The sequence below is a fragment of the Onychostruthus taczanowskii genome, unplaced genomic scaffold (genome assembly GCF_017590055.1).
Source record: "Onychostruthus taczanowskii isolate IOZ18803 unplaced genomic scaffold, ASM1759005v1 scaffold39, whole genome shotgun sequence".
Taxonomy (NCBI): domain Eukaryota; kingdom Metazoa; phylum Chordata; class Aves; order Passeriformes; family Passeridae; genus Onychostruthus; species Onychostruthus taczanowskii.
Window position 1 is genome coordinate 4,826,868 of NW_024501348.1, and position 21,669 is coordinate 4,848,536.

Consider the following 21,669-nt stretch of genomic DNA (forward strand, 5'->3'; position numbering starts at 1 on the left):
ACATACCTTTTCAAATTCATGAATCTGACCCCCATAAGGAAGCCTGTTCAGAGAAAATTAGGCCATGTAATTGCATTCATTTTTTGCTCCTGTGTTCTGTGTGAAAAATTTGGGGAAATTCCCTGCACCACACCACTTTTGAGGCTTTTGTGAGGGAAGTTGCTTCCAACTTCTCGAAGATGCTGCAGTTTCAACACGACCAAATGATGCTTTAAAGGAAGCTAGCGAAATGTAAACTTCTAATTGTGGTGTCCTCCTTGAAATTGCTCTGGTGCTAAAGAAGGGAAAGTAGCAAAAAGAATTATAACATTTTGAACAGGTTCTACAGAAATCCAGAAAACTAAGCCTCACATCTATTCCAGGGAAATAAGCAAAAAGCTTGCTATAAAAAGTAGAATTAGTGTGCATTTAGTTAATTATGATCTGTAGGGCAATAGTCAGAACACTTGGCAAACTCACAATAGATCATCAAGCATGTGAGAAATTGATCTAGTGTATGGGTTTCCTAAAGCCTCCCAGCAAATGATTTTAAGAAAACTAAGCAGATGTGAGATAACATTAAAAGACAGGAAACAGAAGGTAGAAGCAAATGGTTAATTTTCATAGTGGAATACAACCACCACAGGAATCTGCATGACCTACACTGGTGAACTCACTGAATTATCTGAAATCGGTGGTATGCAGAGGGGTAAAAAAAAAACTAGTAATCAATTTATTTATTGCTGATGCGAAAGTAGCTGCAGGAGCTTAAAAAGCCTGAGTGAGTACAACAGCAAGACATGAAATTCAACACAGATCAATATAAACACTGCTTACCAAGGAAAGCAAACACAACAGCAAATGCAAAACAATGGGCTCAGGCCTTTATTGCTCCAATGTGAGATCCCACAGTTACGACAGACAGCTCTGTGGAAATGTCAGCTCCATGCACAGAGCCAGCCAAAAAAGGACACCAGAGTTTAAGAAGTGCTAAGTAACAAAAAATGAAAGCAGAGAACATAATGGTACCTCTGCATAAGCCCAATAACTGGCTTCCTGAACAGACTCTAAAGTCTGGGAGTCCCACCTCCGAAAGCAAAAGAAGTCGAAAGCAGATCAGCAAGAATACAGTCAAAGGTAGGAACTGATTCCCCTATGAGGAATGATTAAATAAATGAGGTTTCTTCAGCCTGAAGAAGAGATTGGGGGGTGGGTGCTCAATGAAGGAATGACTGTGGAGGGAAAGATCCACTACTTCTTCTAAAACTGTGCAAAGAGTAAACAGAAAGTAGATACAAAGCGAATTAAAGGAGATGAGTTTTCCTGTAACACTAATTCAGCTTTGGTATTCCTTGCCATTCTCGCCATTGTAATTGGGGATGCTAACATTTTATAAAGGTTCTGGGAAAGACTGAACAAATTGATGGTTAGAAAATTAATGGAGGATTGTTATCTTCTCATGCACACAAAAATAATAACCCTCTAGGAGGTTTCTGAGCTTTATATTCCCAGAGGCTGGGCAAATACCTGAGGAAGGATGTGCTCGTTCTATCCCTACTCCCCTCCCTAGGCATTTACTTTGGGCTACATTTGGGAGCAAGATACTAGTGGGTGGTGGGGGTTGGTAGACCTTTGATCTGACCCTGTACAGCTGTTCTAATGTTTTTTATGATCTCATTTATTATTTAAAAAAAAATTAAAATGCTTGTCTTTCTGTGATACTGAAGTGACTAAAAGAAATCAAAGAGAGAGACCTGAGAAGCTTAAATAAAAAATTTTGGTATCTGCAAAAAACTAAAAACAGGGTCACATTCATAAGCTAAATTGTTTCCCAACTCAAGCATTTTATGATGCATAATGTGAAATATGGCAAAGTCAGCTCAGGAGTTTGCAATGAGTACTATCTGTTCTGAAAAGGAAGAAATTAAAGCTACATACAATAGACTTCCTGCTGCGAAGGTGAGAGGGAAGGGAACTCAGCATCCCAAAGGATGCACCAGTATAAACCCCAAACTAAACCAAGAGACATGAGTCATCCAAGCTACAACACTATTGGAAAAAATCCAGGAAGCCAGACCTAAAAGAGGAACAGAAAGGAAGTGGGGGTGGGGGAGATAGAAATAAAGAGAAAAAACAAGAAAGAAATAATTTAAGACAAGAAAAGAGAACTTTGAGAGAGTTGCCTAGACCTGAAAAGCAATGGAGGTAGTCACACCACCAGACTTCCAGGCTGACATATATTTGTGTGGGCCAACACAAGAGTCAATCCAGTATATCCCCATTATCTTATAACCAGCACTTCCTTCTGCCAGCACTGACACTGTGCATGAATGTGAAGCCTTGTGGTGAGATAAATTCAGAAGCAACTCATCTATAAACTAACACTTTATGGCAAGCAGGCTTATGACCAGCCTTAGGATCTCTCTGGAGAGTGGCAACAGTTCTTGCTCTACAGCTTGCACCCTCATCCAGACAGCTGGGATATAGGTTAAAGATGTGGAAGCCTGAAGGACGGGCAAGAAATGCAAAAGAAGGAACCCTACTTTGAAAAAGAACCTATGTTTGTGATGTACATTTTTACTTTGGTTTGGTTAACTTTTTTCAGACTTGTAATTGTTGTCTACCTACAGTAAAGCCGTGCTTCACTTGACCCACAAGCTTGCCCAGTGCTAGCAGCCTTGGGTGATGCTGAGAAATATGAGACACACTTCTTTGAGGATAAAAGGTTTGCAAAGCAGTGCATTCAGGCTCTGCTAGTAAACCTGTACCCTCCAATCTAACAGAGGGATGAGGAGCTTCCTCTGCCAAGTTCCAAAGCCAGGGTGCAGTAGGACTGCACAGTGTGAGGCTCCCCACACCGGGTGCTCAGCCATGTTTCACCTGCAAAGCTCACACTACAGAGCACCCCACAGCCCTGGACAGCCCTCAGTCACCTCAGTATTTATAGTCTTCTTATTATCAAATGCAAACTAAAATTGTACTCATTTATACTTATTGTAATGTAGTCCGGGCTTAATTGTGTTTTTTCCCCAAAAAGAAATTCCAGTCTTTGTTAGTCTTTGAGACTAACATGCAGTAAAAGCCCTTGATAGGCACTGGTAGAAATATGGAATTATTTAGCACTTAGTAAAGGAATGGTAAGGAGCTGCCTTCTTTCTTTAGGGCTAATTCAGTAGTGATTAATGGCTGTGATTACTTTGCTTATCTTTAGCCCTGATGTCACTAAGGAAGGGTGGCTCAACATTTTCTGTGCCATGTGGCAAACACCAGTTTTGAGGCCTTTTGGATATGTCAGATGGAAAGACAACAGCAGCATAAATTGCTTGCTTGTCTGTGCCCAAGCTGGGCTGCTGAGCACTCCCTGAAGCACGAGCAGCTCTTCCCCGATGCTTACAGCTTCTCACTCTCATTCCTGCAGAAACAGTAGCTGAAACAGCTGCGGTGGGAGGCACTCAGAGAAAAAGGCAGCATTGCAGACCTCTCTCCTCATGCCTGTTCAGCACAAAAGGAGCCAACTGCAGCTCACACTCAAGATTTCAGACAGGTGAAACAGGATGTATAAGAAGAAAAGCAGAGAGAAGAGTGTCATCTGCTGCCATGGGCTGCAGAACAAAACTTGCTTAAAATTTGTCAGCTATTTAGTTTTCCTGGTAGTATAAATCTCAATAATTTTAGGAATAAAATTGCCAAGTATTTTAGCACCTTACAACTCACTACTCTAGATTTCCTTTATCTGTTTCCAACAGTTAAACCCTCCTAAAAAGAGTCCATATGTGGAACATTGGTTTTTGTCATATTGTTAGTAACTTGTCAAAACACCAAAATTTTTTTAAGCTTTTCTTCATCTTTCTTTGTTTCTCCCTTATTTCCTTAATTAAGTTGATTGATATATTAAACCTTTCAATAAACAGACAGACAAAAAACCCCACTATTTATAAACAGCTAGTGAGACCCTCCATAGATGAGAATTTAGGATGTGGTTTCCCATCAGTTTAAACATCATCTAGGCTGTACTGCTCCTGTTATTCCCACTGTAGCAGAGGCACCTTTCACTAAGACTTTCTTTCACTAACTCTTCCACAGCAGTATAGGAGGCAGATTCAGATGGAGACTAAGTCACTTTACAAAGTACAGCTGCACAACTTCAAGTGGCTAAACTGTGGTGGAATAGGATGAATCATAAAATGGTTTGGACTGGAAGGAACATTAAAGACAATCCAGAAATAATAAAAATAACACCCCCTGCCAAGCCTTCCACTAGACCAGGTTGCTTGCAGCCCTATCCAACCTGGCCTTGAACACTTCCAGGGATGGGACATCCACAGTTTCTCTGAGTAATCTCTTCCAGTGTCCCACCACTTTCACAGTACAGAAGTTCTTCCTAAAGTCCACTATTAGGTTCACTGTGGAACAATATCCTTAGACTAAATGTATAGAGTGAAAAACTACAGAAAGCTTAATTTTTTGCCAGCTGTGGATAGGAGGAGATTTTTCAGCTCTTACAACTTGCAATGTTATACAGGGATATAGTATCACATGCTACTTCCAAAAAGTAGAAATGGGTGCACCTGTGGTTAATGTTTCAGAAACATCTAATTAGAGTCAAAGGAAAGCCGAGGCATCAAGGCATAGCTTCACAAGGTAAACCAGTTGGGTGCCCCAGGGAACAGGAAAAGAAGACAGATATAAGAAACAAGTATTCACTCTGGGGACAGCAGGGAAGCTGCCTGGTGGAAAAGGACCTGGGGGTGCTGGTAGCTGAACATGAGCCCGCTGTGTCCAGGCGGTCAGGAAGGCCAATGGCACCTGGCCTGTGTCAGCAATAGTGCGGCCAGCAGGGCCAGGCAGTGACTGTCCCCCTGTGCTCTCAATGGTGAGGCCACACCTCGAGTGCTGTGTCCAGTGCTGGGCCCCTCACTAGAAGGAGGACAAGAGTCCAGAGAAGGGCAACAAAGCTGGGAAGGGTCTAGAGCACAAGTCCTGTGGGGAGTGATTGAGAATTGGGGGTGTTGAGCCAGGAGAAAAGGAGGCTCAGAGGTGAGTGACCTTCTCACTCTCTACAACTCCCTGAAAGAAGTGTGTAGCCACGTGGGGGTTGGCCTCTTCTCTCAGGGAATCAGCAGCAGGATAAGAGGACACAGTCCACGGAAGCTGCACCAAGGGAGGTTTAAGCTGGACATTAGGAGGAATTTCTTCACAGAAAGGGTGATGAGGCATTGGCGCCCCCACGAGCCAAGCGCGCCCCCGCACCTGCGCCGCGCGGCGTCTCCGCCCCTCGGCCCGCGCGACAGGGGGCGTGGCCAGCCTCGTTCCCACCCCGCAGCGTACATATAAAGCTGGCTCGCGCGCACCACGCCCTCTCTTTCCCTGCGGAGCGCCTGCAATGGCGGCACACGGTAAGGCCGGGCGGGATGCGGTGTCTGCCGCTGCCCCGGCGGGGAGGGGGGATGGCTTCATCTTTCTGCTTGGACGTTTGGGAGGATCGCCCGCAGTGCCCGTCGCGTAGTGCTTGAGGTTGGAGCCGGCAGGTGAAGCTCTCACCCTTGGAGGCGCGAATAGAGCCAGGCAAAAGGCGACCCTAATCCAGCTGTGGGGCCGCAGCCGCCCGTGCGCGGTGCCCTGCTGAGAGCCGCGGAGGTGCGAGGGGACTTAGAGAGGACTACATCTCTCAGCATGCCCCGCGGGAGGCTCCCTGGCGGAAGCCGCATGCCGAGGCGCGGGGCAGGCTGGGAGCGGTAGGCGGCGGTGACCCGCGTGGCGCTGCCGGGCCCGCGCCATTTTGATCGCCGGCCGTGGCGGTGCGGGGTGCTGCCCTACCGTCCCCTCAGCCTCGGCTGCGGCACCCCTGGCGCCCTGCGACAGCCTTCACACCTCGGGGTTCGTGCATAAAACGCTGCATGAGGCAAAACCACCGTGTTCATGTGGCAGAGGGTTGGTGCACACGCTTGTGTTACCCGTAGTTCTTTTTGGAGGGCTCAGCCACAGACTTGTGGAAGTACTCTGAAATGCACATAGCGTCCCAAGGAGAAAGACCCACAACATTTAGGTGATACCTGATGGAAATCATAAGATTGTGTTCCAACTTAATTATGTTTTCTTTCTTTTTTAAGACAATGGCACAGCATAATAAAGAGAGATTTGTTATAAAAGTAAACCACCACAACCCCAAAGCACTGACAGAAGCCCTTTGTGTGCTTAAGATGCCTTTTTGTCACCTTTATGAAATGCTGATGTCATTGAACCCATAGCACTTCAAAAAGAATGGGAAATACCATTAAATATATCTACGATTCCAGGCTCTTACCTGGGAACAAATATGAGAATGTGGGTGGATTTACATAGGGAGTTGTCAGGTGCATTCATTGTGTGTTTAATTAGCTTGTCTAACAGTCTGAGTCACACATTAGATTACTGAACAGTAAATTTTTGGAACTTAAACCATTAGTAACCCTTGATTGTTGAGTTTATTACACTCAGCATAAAGTTTACTGCATGCAAGAAGTGGAAGCTTAACTTGAGTCTTTCTATGGCTTTAATTGTTTTTGTGATATGAAACAAAATGCTTGATAGGTTATCTTTTATGGCTCAATGCATTTATTGTGTCTGTAGTACAGGGTGAGATACTTTAAATAAGCACATTCAAGTGATAATGTATTGTCATGCATTTCTTGAAATGCTAGAGTTGGTGGATTTTGGTAATTGCTACGTGGTCAAAGCAATTCTCTAAACCAACTGAAATCAGTTCTTAAAAGTGATTAAAACCTTTCCTTAAAAGGTCTTTGGACTGAGGTTTAACAGTGGGGACATGCAGTTATTTCTACAATGCTTTTCATAAGCAATTTCACGTGGGTGTAACTTGAAACTCCTTTGTTGCTTAAAACTGCATTTCTTGCTGCTTTTCTTCTGCGAGCTTGTGATTTAGTACTTAGCATGCTGCTTCTAGTGATTGTGTTGATGATTATTGCCTCATAATGTGTGTGGCTTAGTAATATGAGTCTGCTGATTTCAAGTTTTCAAGTTGTAAGGCTGTCCATGTTTGTTTTTAGGTCTGATGGAGAGGAGGTTTTCAGTGGTGCCAAGTACATCATACACTAAGGTAACAGCTCTGTAATTTTTAATGTTGCTCTAGAAGTAACACTGCATTTCTGATTTTGACCAAGTCAGTAAATACCTGTGCTCCATAGTGTGGTTTCTGGGTTTTTTGTCTGTCAAAGTATGGGAAGTGCCAGAGAGTTGTCAGTTTTATATGGCTACTGAGTGGGACAGAAAGGAAAAACTACATTGCATTTTCATAACTGCCATCAAAATGATAAGTAATTATTTGATAATTTTTGTGTTTGATGCTCTTTGAGTTAGTCAGTCTGTAGGTTAGTTCTTAGTTAGACTTCTTTTTCTTACGAAATTTCACCTTGTCAGGTATTTTACCTGTTCCAGAAGAGTATTAAATTGTTGTATGAAAACTTCAGTTTTTTTAGTGCTTGGTGATTATGTTTCTGACATAGTAACATGAGAGATTATGCTAGACCACAGCAAGAGATGTTTTCTAGTTTAAAAGATAATTTTGCTTATCTTTAATTTCAGCACTTCATGGAAGGACCATCAGAAGTAGAAGAATACTTGGTACACACAAGTGGATTTTCCTGAAAAACATGTATGTTCTAAATTATCAGTGGGGATAAATTAACAATAAATGGATTAGAAGAAGATGCATGGGATTAAATTAGTAGTTTTGTCATTAGCTGTAAAATTGAGGTATCGTAATTTTGGGCATCTTTGACATGGTCTAGAACTGTGTGGTCTGGGGGGTTGGAATAGGTATTTGTTGAAGGAGCTGGTAAAATGCCTGTCCTGAAATGTTCATACTAATTTTAAAGTTTACTTCAGATTAGCTTTTAATTGTGAATTTGCATTTTATTGGGAAATAAGTATGAAACAGTGTAGTCAAAAAAAACCAGTACATCTGGATGCTTATTAATATAAATAAGCAAATGCTCCCATATTTCAATAAAAATGTGTATTCACTGTTTTAATGTGTAGTTGTTGTCCTCACTACTTTGAAGGAACAAAAGAAAGAACTCCAGGATCTGTATTCATTTAAATTTTACTCAAATGCTTATAACCAGTTGTTACAAAAGTAGAAATTGGTTGTTCTTACTGGCTTGTTACATTATACGTGAACTTGTTGTAATGTGGGATTTTACTCAAATTTCTAGAGTGGCATGAACAGTTTCTAGTAATGGCAATGTGACGTGTCCTGAAGAAAGATTTCCTTGCAACAGGAAATAAAACAGGTAATATTTATTGATTGAACCCTAGGCATTTTTTGTTGATAATTTATTCCTTTTTTAGTACATTGCTAGTGGAAGAGGTGAGGGTTGTCTTGTGGAATATATGAGTGTATGAGTGGTGCTACAGTTCTTGTTGTTGATACTTGTGGATAATGGTGAGTCATGCTAAAACTGCCCAACCTGGTACATTGATGAGCAACTTCATATGGCTTTGGGTACTGAGATCAAACCACTTACAATTTTTCAATCATAAATCATCTGAGTTGGTGTTGGTTTAATGCTGTTGCTGTGTACAAGTGAGGTGCCAGCGTGCACCACGCTGTGAATAAGAATGTTGGTGCATTATTGAAACCCACCTCAGGTCTGTGTTGACACAAATAAGTACTGTTGCAGACTCTTGCATCTTAAAAGAGCAGAGAAGAGGAAGTGTTAGACTTAAGCTATTATGCCTTATAGTGGGTAAATAACAAGCACTAGTCAGGTATGGTCAGGAAGTGTTGGTGGTGTTTGAAAACTAGTGGTGATGTTTGCACTTCAATTTAGGGCTCAGATGTGAGCATTTAGGAAAAGTCATGTTAATGACAAAGATGGCATTTGATGGTAAATTGTAGTGAATTCTAAATTAAGCTCTTTCAGCTCTAGAGATAAAGCACTTCACAAGGGCTGGTATAATGTACTTGAAGCAAGCAAAAAGAATGCTCACAAATGCTTACTGTGCTTTAAGAACAATAGCAGTGGTTTCTGCAAGAACTTCGTTCCCACCTAAGTATCTGAACTTAATAATTTTCAGTGAAATTCTCTTTACTGCATTGGTGTTTTACCACAGGCTGGTTTTAGTTAAAAAGCTAAAACATAGAGAGTGAGAACTTTTCATTTTCCTGTGTTGCTACACATCTGTAACTTTATTCTACTCCTTATTCAAGAAAGGTACCTTTAAATACTTTGTTAGCTACCAGTACTTCCTTTTGAACAACAGGTTTTGTTCTAGTATGTGAAGTTCAAATGTACAAGTGAAACTTGTGCAGCAGTGCTGCATAGAAGATGCTGTATTGTTTAGCCAGGCACTACTGCAAGTAGGAAGGGAAGTGACTTCCATGGCTGAACTAGAGAAAGTTGGAAGTAGCAAACCTTGTTAGTGTTAACTAACCAGTGCAGTCTTTGCAGAGATGCTTGAATGCTGTGTCTGAGTAGAAGGTATGAATTCCAATAAATATTTTTAATCCTGATGTACAAATCGCCAGATATCCTAATAATCAAGTGTAATTCCCCCTTCCTATCATAGTTCATACCCAGGTTGAGCAGTAGCTGGGCAAGAGAAGCAAAACAAATCTTACTGTGACATGACTACACTTCTGAGTGAAGTTTCACAGAACTTGCAGTGTGCTGATACTAATGCAGCACATGTTGAATAATGCAGTTTGGTCTGTATGAGAGGCTAAATAGATGGCAAGTTGTATTTTGAGTGACGAAAGACAACTTCTCTGAACTAATAAATGTCTTTTTTACAGGAAAATGCATTTCATAGAAAACAAGTAGAAACAAGTGCTTTTGGCTTATTCAGGTATGTAACTGAAAAGCTTCTAAACATTTTATGGTTCTAAGTCTAAAGTAATTGTGTTTACAGTTCAGATCCTTTTGCATCATGATAGTTACGAACATAATTGATCAATTGATATGTAAGTCATAGTTGGCATTTACAAAACACTTGTTCCCCAGGGCACAGTGTGAGTTGATAGCTGTGCCTAACCTTGCTTAGCTTTCAAACCTACATGAAAAGTTTTAAATAAATTTACATTATTACTGAAATATAACAAAATGTTAGAAATTTTAATACAGAAACTAAGCAATCAGAAACCTAATAGAATATTTCCTACTAAATTTTTTGTTCATGTATCACTTTTGTCTCATCTGTGATGATCCTATCCCGAACCTGAATTCCTGTTGAAAAACTTTATACGGATCCGGAATCTGAGACGAGACCAAAAGACTTTATTTAAACTTTCTGAGAAGTATTAGTCTTTGTGGGTTTAGGTTTTTTGTTGGTTTGTTTTTGTTTTCTCAGAGTTAGCAACATGCTAATACAAACTGTTGTGTGCTGGTGTTGCAAATAAAAATTTCTACCTTGAATGAACCATTTTACTTAGATCTTGTTCTCCTTTTTCAGTGATGAGCTGGACTACTTTGTCAGAACTGCCTGACAGATGTGGATGATGTAACCAGGAGGAAGTGTAACACCTGAAGAGATTAGTGGCTTGGAGTGGGATGCCATGCTTTTAAAAGCCTGCTGAAACACCTGCCATTTTGTTTAATAGATACTGTCTCTGCATGTTTAAAACACCATCTTTCCAAAATAGTGAACTGTCTTCTGTAGGAAGTATAGTAGTGATATTAGGGAAAGGAGTACCTGGAAAACTCCTTGACTTTTTAATACCATATGGGTAGACAGTCTTGCAGATACTAGAGATCTGTGGTAACTCAGGAGTGGAGCTCACAGGCAGGCCCTGTAAAGACGGGGTGAAAGCAAAGCAAAAGACAATGTCTACAGCTTGCATCACTGTATCCTAGTGAGGAGTTGGGGTTCTATGGGCTGCCACTTCAGCAGCAGAAGACTAGTACCACACTGGTGGAACTGCCCTTTGAGGAATACGCTGGCAACAGTACTTCGATTGCTCTCTGGGGGAAAGAGGTTGGTAAAAGAGAGGGAAAAGAAAGTTACATACATTGGAACTTGGGCTTTTGTCTTGGTTTGAAAAGACAGGTGTCTGCTGAGGAAGGCAGGTGCCTCCCTTGAAATGAATAATATAAACCTCTTGCCTCTGAATTGTTATAATTTTGAAATTAAGGGGCTCTCAGGCAAAGATATGGGACTAGGAATAACAGTTCTTTATTAGGAAAAATAAAAGTAAAAATAAAAATGCAGTAATACAAAACAACACTGACAGAGTCAGAATACAGCCTGGCAACCCTGTTGGTCAGGGTGTTGGTAGCAGCACGATTAAATGGTGGCTGCCATCCTCCTGGAGTGTCAGGTGTGGTTCTGTTGGAGCAGTGATCCTGTACAAGGCTGTAGTTTTCCTCTGAAGGTGCAGTGGTGGTGTAGATGGGCCTGGTCTTCTCTGGGAATCTATGAAGAAGGCGGCTGCTCCTCTGGGAACCAGAGGGAGAAAGCTGGTGTTCCAAGTCTCAGATTATATCCAGGTGGGAATGCTTGGCTCCTCCCTCTGGGTGGAGCATCTCAAAATGGGATTATGTAAATTTCTCAGTCATGCAGTGAGACTCAAAGGCCCGTTAATAGAAGATATCTTCCTGGAAGGAGCATTGGTTGTGGAAGAGATAAAGAAAACTGCCCCACCTCTAACAGATGGCAAATAGAGTGCACATCCCCAGCTTCATCTTGGAACCTAAAACAGTTTTGAACAGTCACTTGAAAAGAGCTGGTGCTGTAATCACAGTAGTAGCATATTTGCTGTATTCAGCAAACTGTCCCTTCCACAGAGGAATGAAGGATCATAAATTGGTCACCAAGTAAATTTGAAGGTACATCAAGGTAAAATTTGCCTTGAAGCTTGACTTTCAAGCCTTATTGTCAGGAATTTTTTATAACTGCAGAAACATGACAGTAGGGTAATTCAAAATTCATAGACCTACTATTACTGAATCACTTTGAAATCATCCAGAATACATAAAGCAACCCTGTAGATCATGGGGATACCTGTTCATCAATGACATGTTCCATGTAAAGTTCAATTTTCTGTCAAAGTAATACGAAGTATAAACACTACCAGGAACAACACATGAGACATTGGAAATGTCAAAAATAAGTGTCTATCAGACTACTGAAGTGGATACTAAGGATCTTACTGGACCTCAGGAGTGTATTGGCTCACTGAGCATCTCCTATAGTTTGCTTATTAAGCAGTGACCAGATACTTTGGCTAAAGACTGCTCCTTTTGAGCAAGGAATAGTAAGTCAATCTTTTGAATATCAAGATATGCAGAAATAAACTATAAAATAGCTTTCTCTTCATTGCTTTCAATAATAGTTGTTTCTGTTAACAAATGTTTGTGAGAATGGTGTATATTTTCATGTGCCATGTTTTGTACATGCTTTTAAATAAAGATGAGGATGTTAAAGTCATGGATGTTGCACATCAGCTGTGGATCACACCTGATGATCACGGTGTTCTTGACTGCTTGTACTTCTCAAGGGCTGTGGAGGCAGTGTGGCCTTGTGCTGACTGGTGCAGCAGGTACTGGCCACACAAAGCTTCGTGTTGTGCTTGAGTGGCTCCAAGACAGAAACTACTGACTACTCAAGAAGTCAGAAGGTAAGATTAGTTTCAGTCTTCTGCCCACTGCAGATCTGCAAAAAGTGGGTGCTGTTAACAGCATCTAGTAGAGCTGCTTGGCTGGTAAGTCCAGAAGTTGTCAGTCCTCTTCTGGATGTTAAGATGTCAAAGAGCAGAGATGGTTAATAGAGCAGCAATATTTGCTAAGTACATTCTAGGTATTCAGATACGTGGCTTTGTTACAGGGTCAGAGGAGCAGCATGTGTTTTTGAGAATAAAGGTACCATCTTTATCCTTTAGGCTGATGCTAATACAGAATATTAACTTTTAAAGAGAATGCTATATGTGTGCAGTGAACTTTGTGAAAGTGAGTTTTTCTTGTGATGTTGGGGATGAAATAGAAGACTAAAGGGTCAGGGTTGTGGGTGGCACTCCAGGTACCCAAAGTATTCATGATAGTCTTGCTCTGTGTGTTCTAGAACATTAGCTGGGGATGGTCTGGGAGGTAGGATTGGCAGCAGATAAAGGGTGCCAGGAAATAGAAGTTACTGCATATCAATGTGGTGGAGGTGTGTCTCAGAGTGTTAAATCTTAAAAAAGATTGGCCTCAGCATATAAAAAAGGTAGATGTGCCCAATGGTAAGGCATATTCAATATTGAGCTGTAGAACTTTCTCAAGGAACAATCCTGTACTTCAGAGCTACTGAAAATAGGAAGCAAATTAAAAAAAAAATTGTATTAGTAATGTAGGGAGTTAAGTGTTTACAAAAGTGAATTACTGTTTTAACCATGACATGTTCCAGAGGAACTGGTTTATAACGCCAGTGAAAATTATGTAGGAAGGTCATTTTTATAATAAATTTTAAGGTGGAAAAGGCTTTTTTGCCTTGTGGGAGGGGGTTAATATGTTTTCAAACCAATTGTGGATTTGGTTCTGGTACATTTTCTGAAGTGACGTTTAATACAAGTGAGATAAGGAGGTGTAGTTTTGGAAAGTTACTGTGTGACAAATTTGGAACGTGTGGCATGGGATTTCTCTGCAAAAGCATTTCACTGGGTTTTCAAAACAGATTGTTAAATTCAAAGCTTTAAGATTGTGCAGTAAACAGCATGAAAGCATTTTGCTGCTTTTGTGTTTTAGTCCAGTGAAGTCTTGCACTAACCATCATTAGTGGGGAGCTAGAAGTGTCACATGGCTGTTGGGCTGTGGTCCAAGGAATCGGTGGTTAAACAAACTGTTCTGGAATGTTGCCATTTATCGGTCTTAGTAACTGGGCAAAACCAGCAGAGACTTAGTAATTAAACAAATGTTGAGCTTAAAAGCAAGAGAAGTACCTTGCAACCGCATGGAAAATTCGAGAGTAGCTCTGCAGAAATGCTTTGCTACTATTGAAGTAACAAGGTCCTTATTAAGGTGGGAGGTTTTGTGTTGCTGAAGAACTTGTCTTACTGGTGAAGGCTGTGATCTATAATCAAGAGTTGCAAGTGAGTGAAACTAAGCTAGCAGTGGTTATCTTGCCACAGCACCCACACTGCTATGTGACTGCCAGTGCTGCTGTGACACCTGCCTGAAGTATCAGATCCCAGTGAACAGGAATTTCAGTATAAGCTGTGCTGTCTGGCTGCCATCCTGTGTGTGACTGTGGCTGCAGCTATATGGTGTGCTGGTGTTGGGGTTCCTACCATCTTTCCTGCAGGAAAGCTCTTAACTGTATAAATTTGCCATACAAAGTTTGGGGTATGTGTTCTGCCAATTAAAAACCAGCATCAAAATGAAATCAGTTGGTTAAGAAAAGCCTTCCATAGGACATTCAAACATGGACACAGTAGAATCAGCAAGTGTTTGACTTTACCCAAGGAAAGTTATCCTTTATACTGAAGAATGTTCAGCCCTGACTTTGGTAGCTTTTCTTCATACTCCCTCCCTTTGTCCCGGAGGACAATCTTTGAGCTATCATCTGGAGTATGACAGAATTTAACAGAAAAATAGTAATTTCAGATGACTGAAGTACACATGGAGGCTTTATATGCTATGTAAATGCACGTCTGATGATTTGCATTCTTTATTTTTTGATGTTACAACTGGTTTTAGGAGCATTTTTGCTTGTCTGCACTTGTATTTCCCTCAGAGGATATAAACTGGAAAAGTACAATTAGAATGATGAATTCTACTTCCTCTCAAACATCATGTGGCTTTTTAGTTGATAGTCCAGTTGAGCTATCAGGGCTATGAAGACAGTACTTCTCTGCCATTGTCTCAAACTTCCTGCAGGCTCCGGAGGACAAAGTGGTGTTTGATGCTCAGAAGAATGGCTGTATTGAGTGGGACAAAGTCTGCCTCGTTCAGTATTCTGTCTGAGGATGACCAGTATAAGGAACAGGAGAAGTATACAGAGCCTTTCCAGCAGTTTTCTTGGGAATTTTCTGAGATTTTCATTTGTGTTTGAATACTACTTTGCAAATTATGACCTATCTCCATTTAAAAATATTTGAAATATGACTGATATGTGGGCTGTAAAATAGATGAAGTAATGGGTATGTTAATAATGTAGGGAGGGTAGAATTTGGATGGGGCTGAAGTAAAAGTTGGTTTTTTCCCCCTTTTTGAAGCTGATGTCACTTTTGATTCTTATATTACTGAAAACAGTGGTAAGTGAAGTTCAATGAGGGCCCCTGTGCTAGGACAGCCTTACTGTTTAACTGAACTGTTTTGGGTGGGAAAACTTGAAGTACTCATGTGTGCTCTTACCCCTGAGCTTCTCACCAGACCAATAAACATTATCTTTTTCCCTGAAACTGGAGTTCTCCATAACTTAAGGAGCACTCTCCCAGCAACAATGGTACTAGTTTTATAGTGACAGGTGAAGAATGATTAATATCTGTCCCAAAATGAAGTTCAGTCTTTTTTTTTTTTTTTTTTTTTTTTTGTGGAAAGGAAGAGATGAATTAATAAAATAAATGCTTAGACCTTACTTTGAAAGTTGGAAAGTTGATTGGAAAGTAAAGGATTTTTAAATAGTCTTAAGATCATTGAAGAATATGCAGCTGTTGATATATCTGTGTTTCATCTTACCTTGACAAAATAGGAAATAATTTGCCCTAGGCTTACCTTGGTTCCTTTCAGAGTAGGGAGCATTGGAGATACTAGGGTCCTGCGGAAAACTTTTGAGACTTAAACCCCTGTGTCTTGAGGTTTAAGCCCAGCCAGTAACTAAGTACTGCATCCTACGTGCCCTCGTAAGATGGAGAGGAGAATATGAGGAAAGATAAAAGCAATGGGTTGAAATAAGAACAGAATTGAAATGAAACATAATAATTGCACCATATAGGAACACAACAAAAATAAACCCCAAGATAAGCAAGTGATCATACACAATACAACATGCAAACATACCCAGCCTGAGTGATGAGTGATCCATGCCTCCTGGCCAGCTTCCCCCAGTTTATGTACTGGGCATGACATGCTAGTATAAAATATCCTCTTGGCCAGTTCAGGTCAGCTGTCCTGGTCTTGCTTCCTCACAGCTTCTTGAGCCCCTCCTGACTTGCAGTACTTCTGGCTGTTGCTAAGTAGTGCAACCCCAACATCCAACTGTTATCAACTCTATTCTCATTCTGAATCCAAACCACAGCACTAAGAAGTACCACCTACTAAGAAGAAAACTAACTAACCCAGCTGAAACCTTTGCGGTGTGTTAGCTCTGTCTAGTAGTTAGGTCATTTTCTGCAGCAAAGAAATACAAGCAAAATTGCTGTCTTTTGTTTCAGCCACAACACCAAAAAAGTACAATATTGAAACATGGTGAGGGGTGAGTTCTTAATGTCATTTTGACTTCATAACTAAAACAGCTCAGGGTATGATTGTTTATTCCCCAGAGTTTATTAGAATAAGCATTTTCTAAAAGTAGTTTGATTATATAGATTCTGATTCTGAAAATCTTATTAAACTGCCTATTTGCTACTGCAAACAGAGAAGCTTGGTTTGTGGGAATTAGTGCTCCTTTCCCTCTTCCTGTTTCACAGATTATAAACCACACAATATAAAAAATTTAACAGCAGGAACAGGAGTTACCTCTAAAACATCTTGAAATAGCAATTTATAATAGATACTATTTCAGTGCTGAGTGTTTCCTCAAAAATTCTGCATGGCAGGGAATAGTGTCTAGGCTTTTGAAAATGTTTCTGAAGTAGTACTCTTAATGCTTGTCTGAACTGGCTTGTCTTCATTTATGTGTACTTCAACTTAATTTCTGTTGCTAGTGAAAAGTTGTTCAGTATAGTTTCTGCTAATTTGACATACAGGATGTAAGGCTGCTGGAAACCTATTTTGTCATGGTTTTGCTGTGTTTTTAAATGCTATGAGAAGATGACTGGAAATTATACGAGTACTTTCTCCTGAGAGTATTATGTAGTTTCTAGTTTTATAATTGGAAAAGTAACACTGAACAATTGTAGCAACTGCTTGATATATTTTCTATAAAAGTGCAGTCCCTTTATGAGCCATGGTGGATATGGGGAAATCCAAAGCTTTTACCTTACAAATATGAACAAATGTGATTTACTAGGAGCTACAGATGTGAAGAGACCTGTGGTGTAAGGACCACTGACTTCCTGATGGCTAGTGCCTGACAGCACTAATTTTTAAGGAAAAAACCAGCCACTTATCTTTGCTTTTTGGTTGAGGATACTTGACAGTGACCAGGATGGTTCACTATAATGAAACTCTCTCACCTGCCTGTAAGAGAAGAAGAAGAGGAATTCTGTTATTCTGAGGTAATGCTCCTGGAGTGCTCTGTCTCTTGGTTTTATCTGCTGTTTTTTCCTAAGGGCTACTTCAAGTTCTCTAGTTGTGATTTTTTTTTTTCACTGAGGTGAGACCAGGGAATCCTAAAGTATTGTTGACTATCAGCTAGTAAAATGCATTTAGAATGACAAAAGAAGTATGCATATTTGGTCTTTCCTGAAGTTACATCTTTTATAGAAACTTGAACTTCTACGGATTATCTGCTCTATCTCCCACCATAAAATTTCATGCTCTGGGCCAAGGTTGGGACCTTGGTGTGTATTGCACTCAGTTTTGTCCCAGTCTCTTAAATATACTATTCTTCCTCTTCTATACAATTCCTGTATTGCTTTCCTTTTAACAGTTATGTATTAAACATAAAAAACCCCACAAAATTTGGTAAGATTACTACATAAGCATTCAGTGTTAATCCCAGAAGGGCTGTAAGAATATTTAAAACTTCTGTGAAGAGGAAAAAAAATAAATATCTCTGGGACTCAAGGATATTGTAATGAAATTGAAATATGTGATGAGTTTTAAAAACAAGACCAGGTCCTGTAATTGATGTGATTTGACAGCTGTGATTTGCTCTTCAGAAATCAGAGATGGAGCCTGCAAATAAGTCACTTCTGAGGTAAATTGCAGATCTATCAGCAAGAACAACTAGCAGGGCTTCAGGTTGTTTTAGGAAGGGAAATATTTCCTTTTTCTGCTTCTGTGTTCATACTGAGCTCTCTACTGGAAAGTTTCAGGCTATAAAGTAGGTGTTAGAAAAAAGTGGAAGGTGAGTATTATTTTAAATAAAAACCCTTTCCTACTCACAATTAATGTAATTGGGCTAAAACTCAAATGTACTTTGTACAGTATTCTCCAAAAACCATAACCATTTTTCAGAAATATCTAAATTCTGCAGAAATAGGCTTGGTTGAACTTGCTCTTCTCTCCTCAACTATTTTGAAATTTGGCTGGGAAACAGGCACCTCAAATTCATTAAAAAGGCAGAAATTAACGTCTGTGAAGATGACAGCCTTTTCTATAGCAGCAGCAAAAAGGACTATCAGCAGAATTGGCATCTGGCCCTGGAAGCAAAACATTCTGAGCTTCTGCTAAAGCTTCCAAAAGAAGCATGATAATGAGGTTTTACAAAATTCCTGGGCTGTTTTGATTTCATATATAGTCTAATCCTGCTGCTCAGCTTTGGTGATTAAGATAAATAATATAGAAAATACTGTCTTGGGCCAAGCAACAGTACGTTATGAAGTATTTATTTTCTGTGGTTCACTGAGGTAGTCTCCCCTTTGTTGGGGTTTAACCTTAACATGAATTTAGTCATTGCTGGGGTGCACAGACTCACTGCTTGCTAACACATCTGACTAGCAGTTGGGATGTCAGAGGCTCAGAGGGACAGCTGATGTGTTACTAGCACTTCTATCAGCCTAAGGGTGGAAGAAACCATTTGTGTCACCTTGGCTGAGCTATAGAAAGCAGGTGAACTTCTAAGCTGGGAATGTCTCATGTTTGGGGTTTGTTGTGTTGTTTTTTGTTTTGGTATAGATTGGGGGGTTTTGTGCATAGCTTACAAAAGTTTCTACATTAATAGCCCTCCCTTCTTAATTCTGGTTCTATTTTTTTTTTCATTCTGCACTGAGACTGGAGGAGTTTGAAATATTTTCAGACTAAAAAAAATTCTTCTGCACTTTCCTGACTTCCTCTTTGGCTGCAGCAGGTCTGTGTCAATACTGTTGATCTGAAATTTGTGAACAGTTTTCATGCGTCAAGTTTACTAACCAGGGCTGGTCTTTTAATAGATGTTTAAAGGGATAAAACTTGGCACTAAATTACAAACTTTTGCCTTTTAGTGTACACAAGATCATCTCTTGGGTAATAATTATTTTGTAATTTTTCCTGTGAAACACATAAGATATGGATGTGGCAGTAAAATCTACAAATGCCTGACCTGGAAGGGTATGAAAGAATTTAGAAACTTCTGCAGTTAACTGTCATCAGTGATTTTAACTGTTTTTTTTTTATGGACATGCTCACTCAGCTGTCTTTATTGATTCTGCTGTAACTAAGAATTGATGTATTGGCAGTAAAAATGCATATTCTCACACAGTTGCATTGTCTCCTCTTGCTGCTCAGTACGTGCCTCCAAACACTGCTCTCCATTGGTACATAATTACGGTTGGAAAACACAAGAGCTATTAGAAGTGTTTTGGTTAATTTAAATGTGGTGTCAATAAACAAGTTCACAGATGTATTAGCCAGGTATTTACCCAGTCATAAACTGAATTTTTTTTTATTGACCCTAATACATTTAAGTTTTCAAAACGAAACTTTCCTGTAAATGTTCTTACTTATTGCTATTTTAAGATCTAAACTTTAAAAAAGAAAAAAACAACCTTTTATGTTTTTTACAGGATCAAAAGTAACTGAAATTTTTTAAAGGCAGATTAAAAGCGTAATGTTCTTTATCTGTACCCTGCAGATCACAGAATAGCAATTTATTTTTTCTAGTTACCAGTTGCTGTGAAAAATGAAAACTTTGCTTCTCTAAAGATCGAAAACTGTGCTTCTAGCGGCAGAATACAGCTGCATTAGTGTACCATATTAAATTACAAATTTGTTCAGGTTTGAGCACAGGTTATGTTGCCTGCACTGCCCTGTGCAAAACTATGAAGATATTGCTGGTTAAGGCAGCACAAGCTGGAAAGGGAAAAGTTATGCACATATGCTGAAGCTCTGTTTTAGGTTAAGATCTAATTCTAGTATCACTCAAGGCCCATGTAGAAGTAGAGAGTAGTTCTTCCAAAAGAAGGTTATTGAAAAGCAGCAAGCCCAGCCTGAGGTACTGATAGGGTCAGAGTTCTTCATCCCTGTGCTCTGGTCTGATGTTTGTGCTGTAAATGAGAATTCCCATAGGGCAGCATTCTCCAGGTATCCTTAAGCAATAAAATAAAAAATCACTTGTACACAAGAGGTTGTATTGTCTACTCTTGGGATCTGCAGGAATGCTGCATTTTGGTAGTCACTTCTGCCTTGCACCTGGCAAGGGTTATAAATGTGTGTGAGTGTGAGCATGTTCTATTCTTACAAGGACCTTGAAGACACAAGGTTATTTGGGCTCACCCATCCTTGAAAGGATTTTTAGGTTCTTTGGTTACATGTTAAGTAGCCTGGAACACTTGACCTGAAAGCTGTGTATTGCAACTACTGCATCAGACACTTTCCTGAGTAATCAGCCATGGAATTACTAGCCAACTAAAAAGGCCTGGGACATAAGCCCAAATTCTGGCTACTGATTATCCATGCCATAAAGGGTTAATGTAGTCTGACAGCTAAAGCCTGGAGAGCAGTTACTATTTGGGCATGGTTTAGAAGTTAAGGTGGGTGAAAGCTTAGCTGTGGGAATGCAAGCTGTGCTCTCCGTATTTGCCTTACAGCTGGAGAACAGCCCATGACCTGTCCCATCTCCTGTATGGCCGTGGCCATTGTGTCTGTGGTGTGCTGTGCTCTCCTCTCCTGGGAAAGGTGCCCAGAGCTGGAGAAGAACATTCTGTGACCCAGTGACATGCTGTCTGCCTTCAGAGATGGGCTTAGTGCAGTAAGTAACTTACATGGGGTTAAGTGGATCCCAAAGGTCTCTTTCCTTCAGCTAGGTTTTACAAGGGTGCCAAGTACAGGAATCCTTATGGCTGCTAGGTGGTGCAGGGATGTAAGGGCCAGGCTGAATGTGTGTCTGGGGTGAAGGAAGGGCTAAATACAGCAGTAAGTTCTCTATTGACACTTTCATTTGTGGCTGTATTCAGTGAGTTGCAGCTTCAGCACTTGGCTACCTCACACTGCGCAAGTGGACAGGACAGCGCTGCTGTCCTGAGATGACTCGGAGAGGTTTTGGAGGTGGATGCTGATGAGGAATGCTCTCTGCAGTTCTCTTGCATGAGTCCTTCTCATATGGCAGAAAGCACTAGGACTCCGAGGAAACTTCCTTCTCCAGCCTTTCCATGCTAATTTGAGGAAAACAGGGTAACTCTCCTGTCACTTCTTTGCTGAATATCTTGTCTCCTCTTTCCATGGAGCTTTGCCAGCCACTGACCTAATGGTAGCATTCCACTAAGAGCTTTAAAGCATCAGATGCTTAGGATAACAGGAATAGAAAAGGCAGCAGTTGTGTCCTAACTCTCGCCCTTGTACCCACAGCAATAGTAAAGCATTTTTTTGTTAGATTGGGAAGCCTTTTCCCATAGTTTCCTCACTCTTGATAAACTTGTATAGGAAGCTTGTGATTTATAGGTCTATAGTGGAAAGAGGATTAGAGGGAATCTGGAGG

At 40.5% G+C, this 21,669-nt stretch overlaps 1 long non-coding RNA gene and 1 other non-coding gene across 4 annotated transcripts; both read left to right on the plus strand.

Annotated features, from left to right (window-relative positions):
• Nucleotides 1-5,308: 5,308 nt before the first annotated feature.
• Nucleotides 5,309-11,205, plus strand: LOC121340000. Of its 3 annotated transcripts, none has more exons than XR_005953243.1 (6): nt 5,309-5,375; nt 7,026-7,075; nt 7,561-7,630; nt 8,193-8,270; nt 9,776-9,828; nt 10,432-11,205. It is a non-coding gene; the product is annotated as an uncharacterized LOC121340000 (long non-coding RNA). The 3 variants fall into 3 exon arrangements; XR_005953244.1 differs by lacking the exon at nt 5,309-5,375 and adding an exon at nt 5,404-5,616; XR_005953245.1 differs by lacking the exon at nt 5,309-5,375 and adding an exon at nt 5,636-5,910.
• On the plus strand, nt 10,173-10,242 carry LOC121340051. The gene has a single exon (XR_005953252.1). It is a non-coding gene; the product is annotated as a small nucleolar RNA SNORD50 (small nucleolar RNA).
• Nucleotides 11,206-21,669: the final 10,464 nt, after the last annotated feature.